At 40.5% G+C, this 6,543-nt stretch overlaps 1 long non-coding RNA gene across 1 annotated transcript; it reads left to right on the top strand.

The window, feature by feature from the left end:
- Positions 1-327: 327 nt before the first annotated feature.
- Positions 328-3,232, top strand: LOC139622456 (uncharacterized). The gene is made up of 2 exons (XR_011691278.1): positions 328-1,751; positions 2,544-3,232. It is a non-coding gene; the product is annotated as an uncharacterized lncRNA (long non-coding RNA).
- Positions 3,233-6,543: the final 3,311 nt, after the last annotated feature.

The raw sequence follows: 6,543 nt of genomic DNA, 5'->3' as shown, positions 1-6,543 counted from the left end.
TAGCAGCATAAATAGGCACACACGTCTGAACACACACATTCCCATGGGTGTACTGTTTGAACGCTGCTCCATACACCCACCCTCCAGCTCAGTACTTAGGGAGCATATGCTGGGTGCTGTGTCTCTCTGTCCTCAGGGGCCCATGGGACTGAGGCTCCTGCCCGCCTGTCTTGTCTGCCTATTTATGACCAGAGCCAACTGGACAGGGCTGACGGATGGGCCCCTGAAGCTGAGGACAGGCTAGGGAGAGGGTAGGGGAGGGAGGTGGCGGTGGAGGGAAGGGGGGGTGGAGGGTGGGGGCAGCGCACTCAATCCTGGGCAATTAGAAGGAAAGAGTGTGTGTGTGTGTGTGGAGCGTGTGCTTGTGTGTTGAGGGGCAGACATAGTGTGAGTTGGACTTTCCTAATCCATTATCGCCGGGCCTTGCTCCAGGTGGTGTTATGTCGACACACTGAACGGCGAGTGTGTCGTGATGTGACAGGTTGGGTGTGCGCGCGGCGTGTTTCTGCAGAGTTGTCCGCAGATGCATCTGATGTGCGGTAATTGCTGCCCTTTCAGTTAACTGTTACAGATTGTCTTGAGAGGGGGAAACTCAGTTCAGTCAGCTCACACTTTGTCTTTGCCGCTGCCAAACTTAACTCCTTTCTTCAGAGGAGATTCAGACCCGAGAGGTAAATTGTAGTTCACACGAAAGAGAAACATTCCCGCTTTGTTTGTTGGCACTTTGACGTGCTGTAGCATGCTGTGTAGGATTTATTTTTGACTTGTCTGACTTCCTGCAGTGAACACAATCGCTGTTGTGTTTCAGTAATCGACACCTTCACACCAGCTATTTATCTCCCCTCAAAGCTGCGGCTCGTTGAGCTATTCTTTTCTTAAAGGTGCTATGTGTAGCATTTTTAAATATAAATGTATCCTTGCCAAATTTATTGTGATAGTTTCTTATATCACTTTACATAATAAGACAGTGTTGGAAATCAGTGATAGCCCATAACTCACCCAAGTGACCACAGTTGAAGTGATAAAGATGGTGGGTGATTTCTCCATAACAAACCTTAGCTCCGTTTGCAGTGGTGCAACAGCCCGTTCTGGTTCATTTGGTCCATTCTTGGTTGACTATGGCTTGCTTGTGGCCTAGATCTAGCAAACAGGAGCGGACCGCCCAAGTGCTATCATTCCATGCAGTATGTAGGCCAGATGAACTTGTCAGGTTTGGGCCAGATCTTGGCTAATGCAATTTTGCTATCTGGGGTGGTCCACTAAATACTGTAGTTTTTCCTGTTTTGTACATAAAGCAGCTTTCTTTTTATCATAAATGCCCCAGAAAATGAAGAGTACTGCCACACATGAATCAGTCAAGATGTACAATAATACATCCTTTCATTCATACCAAAATACCAAACTTTAAAATCCATGTATTTCTAAGTTTTCTCTGCTGCCAAATGTGGTTTCTTGCTGGAGGCGGTTGGTGGTGATTGTCAGTTGACAAGAGCTTCAGCTATCATTGTGTTTACAAGACAAGAGGTAATAATACGCCCTCTGAGCAGTGTTATGTATTCAGGGCAGATTGGAGGCTACAGTGAGTTGAGTCAGAAAATGGCAAGATGGGCTGGGGCTAGCTGGTTACCATGCTAACCACCATAGGAGAATAGATGATAGAGACTAAAGTGAACATTAGGGTCACTCTCCACCGCTGGAGACGGCTCTTGGTGAGCATAGGAATGAAGTTTGATTGCAACATTTCTAGACTGGTAAGTAAACAGCTGCTAATGCTAACATTAGCTATGTAGCTAAACTTACATATAGCTCCTTTAAAGTTTGACATTCCTAACTGTGGTATACGGGCAAAATCCTCAATAAATAATGAACCACATAGATTTAGTGATTGCATTTGAGTGGTCGAAGTTACAGCTGTAAAGTTGTAGCTGCTAATGTTAGCGTTACCTCTGCTCCTCCTACCTTTACAGGCTTATCTGGTGTATTGAATTTATAGTGACATTCGAGGTGGTTTTTGGAATGAACGGCTTGAAACAAGTACTGTATGTGGTTGGGAATTCAGCGACCCATGGCTTGCACACATGGGTCACACACTCATCACCAGATGGACAGGAGCGAACAGAGAGAGAAAGACCTTTCTTAAAGCCGTATTGATTTCTGTAAAGTTTCACACACGATCTAGGTAGGTTCAGCGGATGCGTATTGATATAGCTGTACCTCTGACTCTTTTTTTATATGTAGCTTTTCATCTTTACACCTCTAGTTATAATGTATTGAATGTTACCTTCTACATTTGTTATTTAAAAAAAAGAAGCAGCTTTTCACTTTTTCTTCTTTACGCAGAGCAGATAGTGTGCCAAAAAATAAAATCAGTTTTTCCTGACTGTATGTGCTCACTTAGCCTCATCATTTGCAGACAGGCCTTTATGTACCTTTATGTATATGATATCCTGTTGGTAAAACCTGACAACTTTACTTATCTGTCCACCTCAAGAGAGCATCTATACTGACTATGTTGCTGAATTACTCACTCTTTTCCAATCAAGGTTCAAGACTGAAGGAGACGAAGAAGAAGGCTTGCCATCTTTAAAAACAATTTTCATACTTTTGATTGAATGTGTTTTCTTTCTTTCTTTAACTTTTAGTAGAGCATTTTGTAATCTCTGTTTTTTAAGAGCTATATAAATAAACTTTATTTTTACTTTATTTCTACAAAAAGGAGAGACAGAGGACTTTTCTTGTTATTATAATGGTTGGTTTAAAATACATACAAAAATCAATGCACATATCTGGATGTAAATGTGAGTTGTACTGTATTTAATTATTCAATTATTCAGTCTACATACAGCATTAGCATCATGTTGCTCTAGGCTAAAATTTGAGGAAAATGTCAAGTATACCCCATCAGAGAGCAATTCGTATTGTCTGCTATCATACAGTGTTACTGATAAACATGTAAAATTGAAGATGCTGATGTATTTTAGATGAATATGTTTTCAGAATCAGGGAATGATGATAATTTACGTTTTCAAACTTACATGCTTAATTTCACAATTTAATCTCCCCAGAAAAAAACAAAAGCGGGGGATATGGATAGGATTATTATGTGTACAGTCACATCCAGAAACTATTCAGTCGCACGTGATGTGCTTTACAACATTTTAAGTGTTGATTTTAATCATTATAAAATACAATTTACATAATGTTCCTCATAAAAGTTACATTTGAGAAAGTGTGTGCTCTTGTGTGTGTCTCTTTTTTTCGTTGTAGCCTTGTTAAGGAAGTGTAGTAATTACATGTTTATGTAATTAGGTCAGTAATTCAAAGGAATAAGCTTGTATATTTCCCATTAGTAATAAAGTAGCCCTTTGTGGCCTATATCTGTCACAAGGGGGGTTGCGCTTTCATTAGTTAACACACAAATACACATATCTCTTTACCAGTAGTGCTAAACACACACACCCATAACACAATTTTACACACACACACCACTGGCAGAGATACCTGCAGTTATGCAACACTCACATTTAGTGATAACACATGGGGGTGCATTCACACAACAAAGCATACTGATAAAGTTATCATGCTCTCACTTTCTCTTTCGGGTGAAAAGCAGAAACAGACACGCACACCTTACAATGCAACACATTGTACTCTTAATACATGTATGTACAAATTCAAGGAGACACACACAAATACACAAATATACACACAGCCAACCCCACAAGAACACAAGTAATCACATATTTGCACATGCATACACACATTGCAAAGCACAGCAATTGCTTCCACACACTCACCATTACCAGACGCACACATGCTCACAACATGCTCATACTTTCGCCCTCCACCGGCAAACCACGAAACACACACTCAGTCAAACAGACGCAGCTCTCGCCACTTCTAGGCCTTCAGAAGGTATTTTTTCTCTCTCTCTCTCTGGCTCATCAGGCCCTGTAGCAGAGGGCAGGCAGTAGCTAATAATAGGTATTGACTGGTTCAACGTGGGATGAGCAAGGTTCAACCATTGGATCTCCAAATGCGCCCGGGGGTCACTCGCACAGTGAACACGTCTCCCTGGACCCGGCTGAAAGAGAAGGCATTTTAAACTTTCATGACTTCTCTGAAATCGCGGCTGTTTCGCCTTTCAGGCCTTAACTCTTTGTACTCAAAGTGCTTGGGCCGATCAATATCCGAGAAGGAGAGAGAGGAGAGCGGAGAGGGAGAGAGAGAGAGAGGGAGGAGGGGATAAAATCCAGACGTCTTTATTTTAGTGGCTAAAAAGTGGTGTGTGCAACACACACAGCCCTCGGTTTGTTTGGTCACTGCTGCTGTGAATGTTTTGTGCACATACAGTACAGATGCACACACTTAAACTGCAGATGAAGCCTGTTAAACACACACATACAAATTCCTGCAGCACAAAAATTCAAACACAGTTGTCAAAAGACAGGTTTGGACTATCTCATATCTTAATATAAAACTCATGCTCATCTGTAAGTTACTGGTTACTGTAATGGCCATAAAGTGATACTTTCATAGAGTGACTTCACTGTAGCAAAAGAGGAACACTCCTCAGCCTGGGCAACAATGCATTTTAACTACTGGTATGAAACATTTGATAGAAGAAATGTTTTTGGTTTTTTTTTCCTTTTTTGTTATTATTATTATTACTATTATTTTTTTTACAAATTAAAACTTTAATTCATTAGCAATAAAATGTACCCCTACTCAATTTAATGCACTCAGGGGTTTTGCTTCTACAGCCTCACTTTGTCTGGTATGACCAGTAGCTTTTGGTTGCTACATGTTAGCCAACGTTAGTAAACTTAAAGGTCCAATATTTTACAGTTTTCCTGTGTTTTTATTTTAAATGTTTATATCCATAAGAAGACATATTTGTGGTCTTAAGAACCTAAGACCATCTCAGTGTAGTTTTACATCTCCTCTTTCAGACTTCTCTCTGGAGCTCTCGTAACAACAGGTCAGTGAGCCAATCAGAAGGGAAGCTCTGAGCCTCCCTTCTGATTGGCTGACTGGCGGTGATTGCTTTGTTATGACATCACAAAGGTACAGAAGTCCTGACGGCTTGTTTTAAGGCTTAGTTTCTGAATACAGGCTGTGTGCATTTCCCCATGGACTGAGCATGTTGATACTTTAATGCTTTATAATCAAAAAAGACATGGACGTTTACCCTTATATAATATCAGGCCTTTAAGCTAGGCTTATGCATTTACCAGTGTTTTTGTGGAGAGCTGCTACTCTTCAACTAAACAATCTCAGTTGAAAGTATAGCTAAGCCAATTGCAGGCTTCAGCAATGTGAGTTAGACATCTATCTATTCACTGTTAGTGTGGTACGAAATTTCCTCTTTGTTTTTCCACAGACGGTGGTGGAAAAACAAAGAGGAAATGGTCGGTGGACGGTTGCTGAGCCACCGCAGTGTTCAGGCAGTTGCATGTTGTTTCCTTGTTGAACTACAACACCAGTAATAAACCTACACACAGCTGCCAAAACAAAGATACCCCTTACCCCTTCAGCAAATTCAGAATACTGAAGCCTCATATTAGCTTCGGCAGACTGTTCTGCATGGATGGACCGTGCAAAAGTATAGAGCATGAGGAAACTACTTTGAAAGCATTTATACCACAGTGTAAAACCACGAAACTGCGTCCAAGATCAAGAATGAACATTTAATCTCAATTTTTAAGCCAGCATGGATGAGAACTCCTTAAGATGCGCAAAAAAAAAATGGAAATTTTAACATCTACAATTCTGTGTCAACTGGTCAAAGAAAGCGTTGTGTCAACTAACATTACCGAAATGAGCAAAAAGTCCAGCATTCAAAATTGATCTTCATTTAAAGTTCACTATCAGCAATTATAAAAAGTAAAAGTATTCATTATGCAGTATGAAATATTTTTTTTCCTGGATTATTACTTTGCATCTAAACTACACAGTGGTGTACAGTCAATACAAGCATGGTAAGCAAAGCTTGACTGGTTAAAATACACTTCAGTTACAATGATAGCTATGTGGAAGTGATATCTCTCCTTACTTCTCTCGCAGAAAAGATCCAATGTTTACTGCCCTCTTGTGGCCAGAGTGAGCTGTTGTCTAGCTGTTGGAAGCTAGCTGCCCTGATTCCCCTCACAATTATAAGATAACCCTTTTTTAATTACGCCACCTCGATGTTTCATATTTATTCAATTCATGTATTTGCAGTTAATCAACTAAATACTAAAGTGTGGCGTATTAGCTAGGTGTATTTAATGCAATACACTCATGCAGTGATAGTGTACAAAATGTTAAAAGGACACTGTCAGATTTATACAAATGCAGCAGGCAGACAAACAACAGAAACAGAATGTGAACAAACAAGCAGAGCCCTTGTGATTGGCCTCAGGCTGTAATGGACATGAACAACCTCTGTGTTAACAGCAAAGAGGCTTGTTTTGATTTCTGACACATTTAGTACAGAAAAGGCTTGTCTGTTTTAGACTGTTTCCCAGTGAGCTGACTCACACTGGTCCTGGAACAGTTTCT

The sequence above is a fragment of the Trachinotus anak genome, unplaced genomic scaffold, assembly GCF_046630095.1.
Source record: "Trachinotus anak isolate AG129_WGS33_773 ecotype Australia unplaced genomic scaffold, CSIRO_AGI_Tana_v1 ptg000007l, whole genome shotgun sequence".
NCBI classification, from domain to species: Eukaryota; Metazoa; Chordata; class Actinopteri; order Carangiformes; family Carangidae; genus Trachinotus; species Trachinotus anak.
The sequence above is the reverse complement of the archived record's forward strand: the minus strand, read 5'-3'. Positions and strand labels throughout refer to the sequence as shown.